The sequence below is a fragment of the Syzygium oleosum genome, unplaced genomic scaffold (genome assembly GCF_021117445.2).
Source record: "Syzygium oleosum isolate NSW1041296 unplaced genomic scaffold, Sole_v2.1 Sole_v2.02, whole genome shotgun sequence".
NCBI lineage: Eukaryota > Viridiplantae > Streptophyta > Magnoliopsida > Myrtales > Myrtaceae > Syzygium > Syzygium oleosum.
In genome coordinates this window covers 11,093,747-11,110,897 of record NW_026607486.1, presented here as the reverse complement: position 1 = coordinate 11,110,897, position 17,151 = coordinate 11,093,747, and the positions used below count along the sequence as shown (strand labels likewise).

General features: G+C 43.2%; 1 pseudogene; it reads left to right on the top strand.

Annotated features, from left to right (window-relative positions):
• Positions 1-8,130: 8,130 nt before the first annotated feature.
• On the top strand, positions 8,131-8,917 carry LOC115663370 (uncharacterized; annotated as a pseudogene).
• Positions 8,918-17,151: the final 8,234 nt, after the last annotated feature.

Sequence of the window (17,151 nt, the reverse complement as noted above, 5' to 3'; positions counted from 1 at the left end):
GAATTTAAATTGGCGGGGACAAGTTTGATCTTCTTGGTTGCTTCATCACCAATTATCGAGAGCTTCATTTGACTAAACAATCTATAAAAGATGGTTTGGCATGTTTCTTGAATGTTTGGACAAGACTACAGCACCCATGTCCAATTCTGGCTCCGTGGATCAATCATCCCACATTATCGGTCAACGAAGATACAAGCATCTCGGCACTTCTTTAATGTCTATGAAAGTCAAAATATTATTAGATGAATCCGGTGCACTCGGTGCTTGTATAAACCGTTGAATCTGATTGGTCAGATATATATAATTTAAGTGGACCCTAGTAGATTGAATGAACCAGGTAAATTTGAGTTTATTCACCTTATTCACGCAATAATTTCTTACAAAAATTATTCTAAATATTATCTTTGAGGACAACGACTGAATAAAATTTTTAGGGCACACAAAACAATTTATGATCGCAGAAAGATCACTTAAGGGCCTTTTTTTTTTCTTGGGTTTTGTAATAGGATGGTGAAGGGCGACTCGCACTAGCCACCTGCTAAAGGCCTATTTAAATATAAGAAAACGAGTCTAATTTTCTGTTTTCACTACACAGTAAAAATGTGTTTGATCACGATCTAAACACCATTTCTAGATGGAAAAGAAGGACAATCGTCTTCACTTTTATTGCTACAAAGGTGTAAAAACAAAATATTCAATTTCCGAAGTTCCAACTTCAGAAGGAAAAGCAACCGAATAAGTTTCTAAAGTTTCTAATAACGTTAGGAAATTATTTTTATGAACGAAGCACATTTTCAAGAAAAACTGAATACAAAAGCAATGCCCATATGAAATAAATGAACTAACTTAGGATGGCCGGGAACGCTGGGATTAAGAGCATTTCCAGTTCCTACAAATATATCGTCGTGGCTGGCCTTGATACTCGAAAAAGTTCGATCATATAATAACTCGCTTCTAAATGTGCATGTCATCCTTACTCAGAAATTCACGTGACGCCGGTAAAATTATCCGATATGGCTAAACAATCAACATGTCCTTTTTTTAGAAAAATCACTACTCTTGCGAAGAGAATAATGCTTCAGAGGGTATACAAAACGGATCCATGAGCAAAGAAATGTAAGCGATACAATTCGTCCGTGACCCCTTTTGAACCGGGCCAAGTGTCCAAGATCGAGCCGGATCCAAACCGAACTGGCCGGCCGGCCGGCCGCGTGATGTGAAACTTCGTTGAGCCGGTGACCGAACACTCTGACTCTCCCCTTTAAGCCAGCCGCTTGAAACCCTTAAGCCACCGATCTCTACGGCGCGGCTGGCGCGAGGTTCAGGTGCAAGTCGAGGCCCCACTGTTGGAAATAAAAAATACTTTTCGTAATCCAAGCTCATTTCGTGAATTGGATTTTTGCAATTATTATATAGAGACTTGGAAATTGTTATCGAGGAAATTAATGTTTACTTATTGTTGCTTGTTTTTAAGATAGTTTTTAATTGTTCTAGTTATCTAAAGGGTTTATAAATATTATGTAATCCTTCAAGACATATTAGAATATCAATTCCAAATTTTATTATTCCAACATTTGGTATCAGAGCCAGTTTTGGCTGAGTTTTGTGAATTCGGCTTAGAAAATCTCGTGTCATATGGCCTCTGTGAATGGTGCCGGGACGATCCAACCTCAACTCACAAGGTTCGATGGGAAGAATTTTGAGCATTGGAAGATCCATATGGAGGTGCTATTCGGGTTTCAGGAGATGACTGAGATTGTGGAAGAAGGATTCATGGAGCCAGAAACGCCGACAGATTTGATAACGGAGGAGCAGAGGACGATAAAAGAAAATTGCAAGAAAGATCGTAAGGCTCTCTTTTACATTTTTCAAGCGATAGATTCGTCAATCTTTGAAAAAGTGGCGAATTCGAAGACGGCAAAAGAAGCTTGGGACTCTCTCATCAAAATATACAAAGGTGTTGAGAAGGTCCAGAAGGTTCGGCTTCAGACTCTTCGTCGACAATTTGAGCTCCTTCAAATGGAAAAGTCGGAGTCCATTTCCGACTATTTCTCACGGACATTGGCTCTTGTCAATCAAATGAAGGCCAATGGTGAGACTATTGGTGACCAACAGATTGTTGAGAAGATTCTTCGGACGCTAACTTTGCAGTTTGAATATATTGTGACTTCCATTGAAGAGTCTCGGGATCTCTCTATTTTGACCGTTGATGAGTTGATGGGCTCTCTACAAATGCACGAGCAGCGACTCAAGGAGAAATCCAAGACGGTAGAGGAAGCTCTACAAAGCCAGTTGGCGTTGCCCGATGAAAAGAAGAAACTTTCTAATCAAAGGAAAGATAAAAAGTGGCAAGAGAAGCATTCTGGACAACGAAAAGATAAGTCCTATATTCAGTGTTTTAATTGTAAACAGTATGGGCATTACCAATCTGATTGTCGAAGTAAGAAGATTGGTGGTTAAAAGTTTCATGCCAAGGTAGCAAGATTTGTTGATAGCAACGATGAGCATGACGATGCTCTTTTATTCACATGTGATGCTGCGGTGGAAAACCAGAAGAACGTTTGGTACTTAGACACCGGATGTAGCAATCACATGTGCAGCGAGAAGGAATTATTCTCAAAACTTGATGACACCTTTCGTTTGGAGGTGAGGTTCGGGAATAATGCCAAAGTTCCTATCATGGGTGTTGACACCTAAATTTCGCTTAATCATTTAGGGTCTTATCGCATAAAAAAATTAGGGTTTAATTTTTAACCCCTAAACCAAAAATATTTTCATTAAATTGCATGGCATATAGACATTAGGCACATTTGCATTAATAGGGCCTATTAGAACATATTCAGGTAAAAAAAATGTGTTTTTATTTATTTATTTTTATCTTTTCCTCCCTTTTTATTTTCCCATGCGGGCCGGCCCTTTTTTCCTCGGCCCGGCCCGCGTCCGTTCATCCTCCCCTCGGTCAACCTTCTGAAGCGTACGGAGAGGAACAAAATCAGAACGCAGAAGCCAGAACAGAGGCCAGAAGCGCCGCGGATCGCCCAGCGTGATCCGCGGGTCGGGACTAGGTCAACAGCGCGGTGGCAGGGGCCATACGCACCTGCTGGCCGGCTCCACGCCACTGGCCGTCCTTAAATCTGAGACCGAGAGAGAACGGGGGGAGAAGGGAGGGAGTGAGAGAGAGATCCGGAGAGAGAGTGAGGCCGAGAGCGTTGGAGAGTGAGATATGAGGTTGAACGGTCTCCTGTCGACGACTGCTGCGCCTCAGCCGTGGCTGGCGAAGCTCCGGCGCACCTAATTTCACGCGGTAGGTTCCGGTCCCGAGCGCTCGCTGGGTTTTGTTTCGGTTTGATTCGATTCGGGGTCGATTTTCCGAGGATTCTAGCTCGGAGGCGTGCGAGGCGACCGGACGGTGTCCGATCTATTACGTTCGCCAACGTTCGTCGCTGCCGAGCTGGATAGGGAGCGCCTCAAACGGCCACCTCTCCCTTCCCTGTTCTGGTCTGCGTACTCTGTTTTTTTGGGCTCACTGGCCGGAGCTCGCAATCGCCCGGCTCGCGCGAGTTCTGGCCCGTGATACCACATGCTTGATCCTGATTGTCTATGCAATTGTATGTGTGAATTTCGGATGCGTTTGAGTCTCAATCGAGTCGGACATCTCTCATTTTCACAGCGCACGCCATCTGTTTGTCAAAATGCCTGAACTGTTTTCTATTGCATTTGGCTGGTAGAGGAGAGTCGAGCGGTGACCGGACATAGGCCCGGCCGCGAAAGGACAAAACCCGGCCATGTAGACCGGGTGGGCATGAGCCAAACGGCGGTCGAGCAGGGGCTTGGCCGCGGAACCAGAAGCCCTGACCTCTCTGGTCAGGGCGTGTCTAGCGGCGTCCGAGCACGGGCTCGATTGCCGGACTAGAAACCCCGGCCGTGAAGGCCGGGGCTCGATGGGCGGCAGCCGAGCATGGGCTCGACTGCCAGACCGGAAACCCTGGCCGCGGAGGCCAGGGCCTGGCGGGCGGTGGCCGGGCACGATCCCGGCCGTGAACGTCGAACACGCGCTCCAAGTTGGAGCGGCGGCTGGCGTTCCGGCCATGTAGCTGAGTTTCCCGGCGATGGAGGCTGATGGTCGGGTCGGGCGAACGGGTCGCGGGCGCTAGGGTTTTGCGTGAACCGGGTCGAGCGAATGGGTCGCGGGCACTAGGGTTTCCAGCAAGTCGGGTCGGCAGCTCGGGATCGGGTCGGGTTTGCGGGTCGAAACCGGGTAGGGGTTTGTTTAGTGTTTGGGCCGATTTTATGTTTATTTGGTGTTATTTGTTCGGGGCTTTTTAGTTTAAGAGTTAGAATGTGGCTTTGAGATTTTGGACCATTTCGCGGGTGGGCCGGATTGGTCACTTTGGGCTAGATTGTTTTTTTTTTATTTTTATTTTTAGTGGGCTTTGGGCTTTTGTTTGTTTTTTTAAAAAAATAAAAAATTTCGGGCTGGGCCCTTTTCCTTTCCTTTAAAAAAAAAAAAAATTCTGGACAGACCGGGCTCAATAAATGAGCCCGGTCTGGTTGTGGACCCGGGCCTGCGTGCCCGGGTCAGTCCCGATCCGAGTCGGATGTGGAGATCCGACCCGGGTCCGTTTTATATTATTTTTAATATTATATTATTATTTTAATATACAAAAAAAATTTTAAAAAAATTTCGAAAAATCAAAAAATTTATTTGGACTTTGAAATTGGCTTTTCTTGCCCTATTGTATGATTAGTGTCATGTTTGATTTCACGTTGCTTGGTTCACACACTTTGAATCGCGTGTTTAATTCAACCTCGTATGTAGTTGATCATGCACGTTAGGTTCTTGTGTTGATTATTGCTTACCCTAGTTTGGTTAGGAATTGAATCTTGAAACTCCTGATTAGAGTGAACACATTAGGCGGTAATTGAACAAGGTTAGGTACCGAAAGGGCACTAATTGGTCAATTAGTGTAATCAAGTTCCCGTACCCATTGAATCTCTGGTTCGTAGAAGTGAAGGATTTCTCCCATGCTTCACTTGGGTGTCTAATCGACCCACCAAAAATCGATTAGTGGCGACTCCTAAATGAAATTGATTTGCATGTTAATAACTTAAACTTAAGTCGCAAATTGGTATGGGCTTGGGAGAGCTCGAGCTAGGTTTAACTTAGTAATCCATTAGCCTAACCCCTTAGGCGGAGGGGCTGGTTCGGGGAGATCGCGACAGATTGGCGACTCCGCTGGGGACTTGAATAGAATTCTTAGTGGACTTAGGCCGTTTATCTTGTTCAATTATGCCCTTAATGTGAATGTTCTTGCAGTTGGGAGTTATAAGGTGATGAGTGATTGTTGACCCCTTGTTTTGCAGGTTTGGGGTTTGGGAATGAATGTTTATTTTTTTTCAAACTCTTGAAGTGTCATTTGTTTATAAATTGTTGTGCATGTTTTAAATGTTTTAGCACTACACTGTTGCACACACAGCCATGCTGCCGGACCTGGGACGCGATAGGATACTTTAGGATGGTATTAAGAAAGATACAACCTCGAACACGAGACTGCGATGTAGAGGTTGCCTTTTTTTTCCTCGAAAATTCTCTCTTGGTGTCGTAAGTGTTTATCCTTGTTTGCGAGACCGCGTGACTATAGGATATCCTTTTCGACTGAGCCGGAGTTAAGTGGGCCTGATACCAACGCGAGACTGCGACGGTCAGATCACCCTCTTAGCTTCACTTTGTTAAGCCGTCTAGAGTAGGAATCAGCCACACGTTACATTTGCATGTTTATGTGATTGAAAGTTTGTCATCCACTGTAAGTATGGTTTCTCTCTTTACTTGTTCACTTTTGGTTGAAACTTTCATTTTTGAAATTTGTGGAAATCAATCGAATGCCTTAGGTGATCTAAGCTTATAATTGAAAATTTTGGGCAATCACTCTTGACAGTGAGCTTGAAGCATGAATCTCAAACATCTCCGATTTGACCCTACAAAATAGATGATCTTGTCTAAATTTTCAATGATGGGCTTAAAATCACATTTTGTATAGAAATTCTTCCAAGTTAAGATTGTATTTTGGGGCATAAAATTGAAATCACATTTTCAACAAAATTCTTTCTTGTTCACATTTCGGAATCGGAATTCAAATCATATTTTGTGTATTTTTCTTAAAACAAGAATTGTATTGTCTTTCCAAAAATCGAAATCACAAATCAGTCTTTCACATTTGATGCCACATCTTGCGCATGAAACTTTTGGAATAGAATGGGCGTTCGATTGATAGCCACGATTTGATCTTTTAATGATGTCTCCTCTTACTACGAAATCTTGGCAAAATACCAAATCCCCGCAAATAGGGACCATGGGGCACGTATCGTCGCCTTGCTTTCGTTATAAGAGGCGGCTTCATTGAGAGATCACTTTTTTCATTCACGTACTAACATTGTCTTCCTTTTGAAGGTTATACGCAACGGCTCTTCTTTGGAATCTTCTCACTCGACCACGCCAAGAAGTGGACCTAGAAGCTAGGACGGGATTTGTTTATTGCACTCTTCTATGCAAGAGTTTTTCATACTTTGTCATCGTCTTTATTCTTAGTAGGAATCATGTTTCGTGTTTTGGGCATTGATTGTTAACCCAATTGATTGTTTTTGTAAATCATGCAACTCAAATTCAAGGTCATAAGTAGCTTTTTGCTTTGGGTCCAATTGGAGATGCTGCAAGCTACCCATGGATTGAATTTCCACGGAGACTTGGGAGAAACATTCTAGGATGGTAAAATGTCGTCGTTCCAATAAGAACTTCTCATGCAGCGATTGACTTGTTTTCCATTTTCTTTCATGAAACCAAGTAAAATGAAAAGGCTATTTGAGATTGGCATTCACTTTCCCTACAAAACAAAAGTGTGGGCCCTTTGAACTCGAGGCATATGCAGCGAGACATGAGCGTCGAAGTAATTGCGTCGTAGAGAGTACAAAGTGATTCTCGTTGTACTTGCCAGACGGATAACAAAAGAAAAGAATCATTACTCACAATGGGTTAGCAATGAAGTTGACAGGTCTAGAAAACATAATTTCTTGAAGTTTCAAAGTATACTGTCTGTCTTCTCAAACTCTATAAATAATCTCTTGGAACACACGTTGGATTGGCGTTTGATTCATGCAAACATTTGCATGATGAAGTCTGCTCGCATCCTTGAGATTTTAAACTGGAATAGAGGCGGCTTTTGGATTCAAAGCAACTAAGGCTTTAGGCATGTTAGCCTCCTAGATTTCCATCTGATGCACTTGCATAAATTGCTAAAGCGCTACTGTGCGCTCTTCATCCGTAGTGGCTGGCTCTTCGATGGTGGGTTCACAATATGAACTTGGAATTTCTAGGGCTCGCCAAGACACTGTTGATTCATGGTACAACTACAAGTGCCTATCAACATTGGTGCGATAGATCCAGGATCTACAGAAACTACACGAAGCATTTCACCTTGAATGTGATGCAGTCCGATGATGACTGAATTTGCTCGTCTAGGGAACAACCTCCTGATTGCATAGGAGAACTAAGTTTTCTAAAGAACATTGCTCTCGATGGTTCAACAATCAAAGAACTTCCCAGTTCAATGAAGTCCTGAACAGAACTTGAGAAACTAAGTTTCATGTTGTGTAGATCGCTCGCAATACTTCTGATACGATTGGGAATCCAGATCATTGACACAACTTTCCCTTGGTCGCAGTTTGCTGACAGAGCTACTTGTTGCTATGGGTCACTTATCCCGGTCAAAATACAGTCCATTGGAGATATGTCGAGCCTCATCGATCAGTTCTAGGATAACACCATGATAACAACACTGTCAGAGTCTATAGGAATGTTTGAAAAGCTTCGCACCTTAAGACTAAGTCAATACGCACAACTCTAGCAACTACTTGCTTCACTTGGAAAGTTGAAAAGTCTGGTTTACTTAACAGGAACTTCTGTCATAGAATCACCCCAGGAATTTAAGATGTTCACAAGCTTGACATCATTGAAAATGAGAAGGACAACTTCTAAATGTGGAAGACAATCCAGAACTGGCTGAATCTAATCAATCCCATCCCCTAAATCATATTGTTCTTCCAGAGTCATTTACAAACTGCTGTCTATTGAAGGAAATGGGTGCTTATACTTGGGGATTTTTGACAAGAATCTCCGACAATTTTGAAAGGACTACCTCCTTGCAGGATTTGGATTTGGGTCATAATGATTTTTCCAGCTTTTCATCCAGTCTGGGGGGCCTTGTACTTCTAAAAAAAAAATCGATTTATCTCATTGTATCTGCCTCTACTTCTCGCGAGCTTGCTTGAGTCAAATATGGTGAACTGTAATGTGTTGGAGCACATGTACGACTTGACAAATGTGGATGGTTTAGATGGAGCTGGACTTTACTAATTGCAGCAATTTAGTTGATGTCCCTGGTCTCCATGAAGCGTCTAAGGCATTTTATTTATGGTTGGTTGCAAGGCATGCATCCTAGCAGTGAAGAGAAGAATTGAAAAGGTTGCTCCAAAGCATTTGGACAACTTGAATATCGCTGGGAGTGAGATTCCACGACGGTTTCATCAGAAAGTTTCTCATTTTGTTGCTCTAAAGAACCACGAGATTGGAAGAATAATTTTCATTGTTGAGGTCTTTCTGGACATTGTAAACCGGGAAAACTTTCCATTACTAGCAATCGTGGACATTATAAGAAGGCTTCTCAGGTGTGAAGGTCTGATACGCACCACGAGATTGTACCTGATAGGGATCCCCGACACAAGTGAAGACCAGCTTTACTTGATTATATTTCCAGAATTCGAGCCAATGGTTGGGAGCTTAAAAAAGGAGATCGCAAATTTGATTAATGGTAAGAGATCATCACGATCTCTCGTGCTTGCCTTGATGCAATATGGAAAAGGCTAGTCTCCCACTGATGAAAGATGGAAGGACTTGCGGCTCTTGGCATAGACAATGATACCCTAGTGTTCATAAAGAGCTCCATTTCAAGAATCCACTAAGACTTTACGCTTCACCATTTTCGGAAAACGAGTCCGAGGAGGGATGACATCTGAACATTCCTAAATTTGAAATTTGACCTTATGGTCACATTTGTGAATCCACTTCTTTCTTCAATTGTCAACACGGATGAAGAAATGTTCTTAAATTTTGTGCTTTGGGTAATCCCTGTTGTTCTCAAAGCAGAGTCCACAGAAATTTCTCATCTTGGAGAATCTCATATCAATTTGACAACCTTCTCAAAAGAAGAAATGTGAGAAGATTCCTCGGCACCAAGGCTACTTCCTGGGTTGGTGACATCTATAACTCAGGGGAAGCTCTTTGACGGGTCCACATATATGGATGCGGACTATTCAAGCAATATTGTCAAAAGACAAGAAGTGGAATGAGCTATGATCCATTTGGAATTGCTGAGCATTAGTAGCTGTAATTTTTGCGCCTTTAAATAGCTTCTCGGCATTTAATCCGGCGTGGAGATGATTATTGGTGGTTCGCGAAATGATCCTTCAAGACGTGGATGTACATGAGCAAGAATCAGTCTTCAAATGGTGCCCCCGAGTAAAATGTTGTAATCGTTCCAAGTTAAATTCGATTTATTTAAAGAATGACTTGTTCCTCCCCTTGTGCAGAATTTGTGAGGATAAAAAGAGTGGATGTACGGCAAATTCCCGGGAATCGACAGGATTGCATGAGGAGGACGACTTAGTCCATAACTGCGCCGCCCCAAAAAGAAAAGGGTATATATCGTTCCTAGATTAGTCCAACTGAAAATGGAAATGACTTGTGCCATCTCTCGTTTTGCAGATGAAATAATGTGTTTGACCATGGCGACAACAACTTCTTCCAAGAAAGCATGATGAGGCAATACACATTGGAGGGGAGTGTATCTGATCATAGGGGCAACGCCTCTTGTCAACAAATCGTGACAAAACCATCCAATTTAGCACAAAAGGATGTATCGTTCCTAAATTAAGTTCAATCGAGAATGGAGATAACATGTCCCATTTCCTTTTTGCAGGGTGATAAACAGGGCACGTCACTGAAAGGGCAGTAACCCTCACCCATGATGCATGATAAAGCGGAGTTATTCGATTCAACACAAAAAGGGTGTATCGGTCCTAAATTAGTCCAATTCAATTTTGGGATCAAACTAACATGTCTCATCTCTCATAGACAAAGGCGCACATTGACCTCGGAGGCGACACCTTCTACCAAGGAAACATGCAATAGATGGGGCAAAGCATCCAAGGGACAATGCCATCAAATATTGAAACAATGCCGAAAAGTCAAGGTGAAGAAAGCGGATGAAGGGAGTTGCCAAACATACAAGGAAGCAAATTCAAATGAAAGGAGTTGTCAAACACTCAAGAATGCGAATTCAAATGAAGGGAAGCATCAAAGACCTGAAGGACAAATGCAAACGAAGGGTAATGTTGTATCGTTCTCAATTTTTCAATCCTTAAAGGGTCTTTAACTATCACATTCTTTCTTATTCTTTACAGGGTTACCAGGTCGCCGTACCGCAGGTAAGTATCCTTCTTCCTAAAATCAAAGCGAAGTCAAATGGAGAATTTTCATTGCATAAAAAATCTTCGATGTTTTTTAGAAACAACAAGCGCTGAAGTGGGAATTAAAAGAGCAAAATTTGTGTAAAAGTTTGGAATGTCGTTTCATCCAAAAATTGCCTTTATGCTTGACGAATCATTCATTTTAAATCCAAATTCCCTGTGGAGATTGATCAATTCATGATGATCTCAAAGAAATGAAAGGGAGATGTTAATCATACCAAGTGAGAAACACTTAAGATGAGGAAAGGCAAGCCATTCCCAAATACGTCCTGTAAACACTTTGAGAGGAGCGAAAAAGAGAAACTCGTGTTGTTTAAGGATGAGAGATTTATTCGCGAATAGTACACAGATCGAAATGAAAAGAGGCATTTTCTTCTTATATACTATACACTACATGTGATCATAGTTAAGCCCCTTTGAGCTTCACATGTGAAGAATTTCTACAAAATACCCCTGTTAAAAACCACCCCACAGTGGGGCAAATTTGGATATTTTGGTTGACATTCCTTGGAGGTAAAAATGAGAAATATTTATTTGCTCTCACTCGCATCAATCTTTTTGTGGTAACTTCATGTGAGTTCTTATGGAAGCTTGAAACATCTTGAAATGAAGAAAAGCATTCATTTCTCTACCCAAACACTCATACCCTTTGTTCAGCTGAGTTGAGCTTGAATATTCATTTCTAAAGCCCGAGTGGTGATTGTCTTCTCACACTGGGGCAAGACATATGATTTACCAAAGCAATTGGTGTTTGTGCGACAACGTGTGGAACAATCTTGAAAGTCCTAGGAGCTCAAAAGAGCAAAAGTCAAGTGAAGACTAGGGGCATGAAAAAGCAGTGTGCCTGGTAAAAGCAAGGCCAGTGCCCATTGTAAAAAAAAACATCGAGAGAAGAATTCTTTCTTAAAAAAAAAAAGAGAGAGAAAAAGTAGCATCAAAAGAAGAATTCTTTTGTAAGGAAAAAGTGTCAAAAGCAAAATGCCTGCATGAAAAGAAAATCATTGCAAATGCAAAAGTCATTAGACAAAAGAGCAAAGCTCTTATGTTGAAATGATGAGCCGATGGACTTTCGAGATAAGTTGGATTTCAAAAATCAATTGCCTTTGAAAAGGCCGGACGAAATGGTAATGATGCCATAACAATCACCAACTTTTAAGTCCCTTTTGAGAAACTTGAGCCTTTTGAGCCGTTCACCAAATCGACATTATAGCCCTTTCCAAAGTCTCTTCTAATTGGGATGATTCGAGCCAAAATATGGACTTCCAAAGAAGCAACCGCTCAAAGAAGTAGAGGCAAAGTTATCTTATCTTATCTTAAGGTTTCTTGACTTATAAACCTGATGGAGATGCTAATTGACAATTATTTCATTCCTTAGCCGATAATGCTCATCCATTGTTGAAACCGTGACCAAACCTACATTACGGTCCTTTAAAAGACCTCTTAGATTGGTCAATGTGTACTTATTGCGAATGATTCTCAAAACCCTCGATAGTGGTCATGTGAGGTATATTGAATGATCAGACTATTTCTCACATTAATGGATGGGATCAAGCAGCCTTCTTGAGAGTATGTGAGAAGCCCTTTTCCGATTAAGGAGCTCTTGTTTGGCATATTTAACTAACTCTTTTCATGGACCGAGGTCTTTTCTGATAAAGATTTGTCTCCTAAGGGAATTTGATGATTAATGACGTCTTTCAAGCCTAAAGGCAATTTTGCGATATTGAAGGATGTTGAATGCTTTCCAAACAATTGAATCTATCCTGAATTGCTCATACGATCAATATTTTCTCATTGATGATACCTTTTTGATATTGTCTATCATCAAATGACATTGATCTCGCCTGGTATGCCTTCATTACCAGAGCATTTGGTATAACACATTCCATTAAATGTGCAGTATCCATTTTGGAATCTTTTGATCGACATGTACGACAAGCTCTAACAGCCCGAAACCATTCTTACATGAGAAGTCTTCCCCACGTGAGATCGTGCTTTCTGAAGGTTTGTGCGTATGTCCTTAAACCACGCAATGCAAAGGTTTATGCATTTATTGCATAATACTCCGATTTCAAAAGTTTTGGGTCTTTCTTTAAACCCCGATTTCAAAAGGTTCCGGGTCTTACCTTGAACCCCGATTTCAAAAGGTTATGGGTCTTTCCTAAAACCCTGATTTCAAAAGGTTCCGGATCTTCCCTTAAACTCCGATTTCAAAAGGTTCTGGGTCTTTCATGAAACCTTGATTTCAAAAGGTTCCGAGTCTTCCCTTAAACCCCGATTTCAAAAGGTTCTGGGTCTTTTCCTGAAACCCTGATTTCAAAAGGTTCCGGGTCTTCCCTTAAACCCCGATTTCGAAAGGTTCTGGGCCTTTTCCGAAATCCTGATTTCAAAAGGTTCCGAGTCTGTCCTTAAACCCTGATTTCAAAAAGGTTCACAGGTCTATCCTTAAACCATGTTTTTTGCAACATAAAATCCTGAGTGAAAAACATTAGGTATTTCAAAATCTTGAGTGCAATTTGCCGTTCATAGGGTTTTAGTCCTTAGGCGTACTTTCAGGGTTTTAGTCCCTAGTTGTTCCTTCAAGGTGTTATTCCTATTGCTGTTCATAGGTTTTAGCCCCTAGGCATTCCTTCAAGCAGCTGCTCTTATTGCCGTTCATAGGGTTTTAGCCCCTAGGCGGGATCTTAGCTGTTCACAGGCCTTTAGTCCCTAAGCTAAATCTTCGACGTTCATAGGGTTTTAACCCCTAGGCATTCCTTCAGGCCGTTGTTCCTATTGCCATTCATAGGGTTTTAGCCCCTAGACGGGATCTTAGCTGTTCACAGGATTTTAGTCCATAAGCTAAATCTTCGACGTTCATGGGGTTTTAGCCCCTAGGCGTTCCTTCAAGCTGTTGTTCCTATTGCCGTTCATAGGGTTTTAGCCCCTAGGCGAGATCTTATTTGTTCACAGGGCTTTAGTCCCTAAGCCAAATTTTCGACTTTTATAGGGTTTTAGTCCCTAGGCGCTCCTTCAAGGCATTGTTCATATTGTTGTTCATAGGATTTTAGTCCCTAGGCGGAGCCTTTGACATCCATAGAGTTTCAGTCCCTAAGCGTACTTTCTGGGTTTTAGTCCCTTCGTCGTTCATAGGGTTTTAGTCCCTAGGCAAAATCTTCGACGTTCATAGGGTTGTAATCCCTAGGCGTTCCTTCAAGGCATTGTTCCTATTGCCGTTCATAGGGTTTTAGTCCCTAGGCGGGATCATAGCTGTTTATAGGGTTTTAGTCCCTAAAAAGAATCTTCGACATTTATAGGGTTTTAGTCCTTAGGCGCTCCTTCTGGGTTTTATTCCCTTTGCCGTTCAATAGGGTTTTAGCCCCTAGGCGGAATCTTCGACGTTCATAGGGTTTTAGTCCCTAGGCGTTCCTTCAAGGTATTGTTCCTATTGCCGTTCATAGGGTTTTAGTCCCTAGGCGGGATCTTAGCTGCTCATAGGGTTTTAATTCCTAGGTGGAATTTTGCGACGTTTATAGGGTTTTAGTCCCTAAATGACATTTTAGTTTTGCACCCTAAAAAAAAAAAAATCCAATAACCCTTCATGCATCAGCCGTTACGCCATCCCATGCCCTCCGCCAACAAAATTTAGGTGTCTTTTATCTTTGAAGAGAACCTCTTCGAGCTCCCCTTCAAAGAGGGGCAGCTGTTGACATCTAAATTCCGCTTAATCATTTAGGGTCTTATCGCATAAAAAAATTAGGGTTTAATTTTTAACCCCTAAACCAAAAATATTTTCATTAAATTGCATGGCATATAGACATTAGGCACATTTGCATTAATAGGGCCTATTAGAACATATTCAGGTAAAAAAAATGTGTTTTTCCGAGCTAGGTCCGTCGGCCCATTCTTTTTCTCTCCCCTTCTTTTTATTTTTCGTGCGGCCCATTGTTATTTTTATTTATTTATTTTTATCTTTTCCTCCCTTTTTATTTTCCCACGCGGTCCGGCCCTTTTTTCCTCAGCCTCGCCCGCGTCTGTTCATCTTCCCCCCCCTCCGGTTAACCTTCTGAAGCGTACGGGGAGGAACAAAAGCAGAATGCAGAAGCCAGAACAGAGGCCAGAAGCGTTGCGGATCGCCCGGCGTGATCCGTGGGTCGGGGCCAGGCCGGCAGCGCGGAGGTAGGGGCCATGCGCACCTACTGGCCGGCTCCGCGCCACTGGCCGTCCTTAAATCTGAGACCGAGAGAGAACGGGGGGAGAAGGGAGGGAGCGAGAGAGAAAGCGAGATCCGAAGAGAGAGTGAGGCCGAGAGCGTTGGAGATTGAGATCTGAGGTCAAACGGTTTCCCGTTGACGACCGCTGGGCCTCAGCCGTGGCTGAAGCTCCGGCGCACCTCATTTCACGCGGTAGGTTCCTGTCCCGAGCGCTCGCCGGGTTTTGTTTCGGTTTGGTTTGATTCGGGGTCAATTTCCCGAGGATTCTAGCTCGGAGGCGTGCGAGGCGACCGGACGGTGTCCGATCTATTACGTTCGCCAACGTTCGTCGTTGCCGAGCTGGATAGGGAGCGCCTCAAACGGCCACCTCTCCCTCCCCTGTTCTGGTCTGCGTACTCTGTTTTTTTGAGCTCACTGGCCGGAGCTCGCGGCCGTCCGGCTCACGCGAGTTCCGGCCCGTTATACCACATGCTTGATCTTGATTGTCTATGTAATTGTATGTGTGAATTTCGGATGCGTTTGAGTCTCAACCGAGTCGGAAATCTCTCATTTTCACAGTGCACGCCATCTATTTGTCAAAATGCCCGAACTATTTTCTGTTGCATTTGGCTGGTAGAGGAGAGTCGAGCGGTGACTGGACATAGGCCCGGCCGTGAAAGGACGAAACCTGGCCATGTAGGCCGGGTGGGCATGAGCCGAACGGCGGCCAAGCAGGGGCTCGATCGCGGAACCAGAAGCCCTGACCTCCCTGGTCAGGGCGTGTCTAGCGGCGGTCGAGCACGGGCTCGGCTGCCGGACTAGAAACCCCGGCCACGAAGGCCGGGGCTTGATGGGCTCGGCTGAGCATGGGCTCGGCTACCAGATCGGAAACCCTAGCCCCGGAGGCTAGGGCTCGGCGGGCGGTGGCCGGGCATGATCGCAGCCGTGAACGCTGAACGCGAGCTCCAAGTTGGAGCGGCGGCCGGCGTTCCGGCCATGTGGCTGAGTTTCCCAGCGGTGGAGGCTAATGGTTGGGTCGGGCGAACGGGTTGCAGGCGCTAGGGTTTTGCGCGAACTGGGTCGGGCGAATGGGTCGCGGGCACTAGGGTTTCCAGCAAGTCGGGTCGGCGGCTCGCGGTCGGGTCGGGTTCGCAGGTGCGTAGGGTTTTGTTTAGTGTTTGGGCCGATTTTATGTTTATTTGGTGTTATTTGTTTTGGGCTTTTTAGTTTAAGAGTTAGAATGTGGCTTTTAGATTTTGGACCATTTCGCGGGTGGGCCAGATTGGTCAGTTTGGGCTAGATTGTTTTTTTTATTTTTATTTTTAGTGGGCCTTGGGCTTTTGTTTGTTTTTTAAAAAAAATAAAAAATTTCGGGCTGGGTCCTTTTCCTTTCCTTTAAAAAAAAAAATTCTTGACAGACCGGGCTCAATAAATGAGCCTGGTCTGGTTGTGGACCCGGGCCTGCTCGCCCGGGTCAGTCCCGATCTGGGTCGGATGTGGAGATCCGACCCGCGTCCGTTTTATATTATTTTTAATATTATATTATTATTTTAATATAAAAAATATTTTAAAAATTAAAAAATTTTAAAAAATTAAAAAATTAAAAAATTTTCGAAAAATCAAAAAAATTATTTGGACTTTGAAATTGGCTTTTCTTGCCCTATTGTGTGATTAGTGTCATGTTTGATTGCACGTTGCTTGGTTCACACACTTTGAATCGCGCGTTTAATTCAACCTCGTATGTAGTTGATCATGCACGTTAGGTTCTTGTGTTGATTATTGCTTACCCTAGTTTGGTTAGGAATCGAATCTTGAAACTCCCGATTAGTGTGAACACGTTAGGCGGTAATTGAACAAGGTTAGGTACCGAAAGGGCACTAATTGGTCAATTAGTGTAATCAAGTCCCCGTACCCATTGAATCTCTGGTTCGTAGAAGTGAAGCATTTCTCCCGTGCTTCACTTGGGTGTCTAATCGACCACCAAAAATTGATTAGTGGCGACTCCTAAATGAAATTGATTTGCATGTTAATAACTTAAACTTAAGTCGCGAATTGGTATGGGCTTGGGAGAGCTCGAGTTAGGTTTAACTTAGTAATCCATTAGCCTAACCCCTTAGGTGGCGGGGCCGGTTCGGGGAGGTCACGACAATGGGAAAGGTGACAATTAAAATCAAGGCGAAGGATGGGTCGGTTCAAAGCATTTCCGACGTTCATTATGTTCCCGGTCTTCGAGAAAATCTCCTAAGCATGGGACAATTGTCTGAGCGAGGCTATCACATGACCATTAAGGATGAGCTTTGCACGATTCATGATGGCAAAGGAGGGTTGATTGCGAAGGTAAAAATGGCTCGAAGTTGACTTTTTCCTTTGTATATTAATTATGCTACCTCGTGTTTTAGTGCCT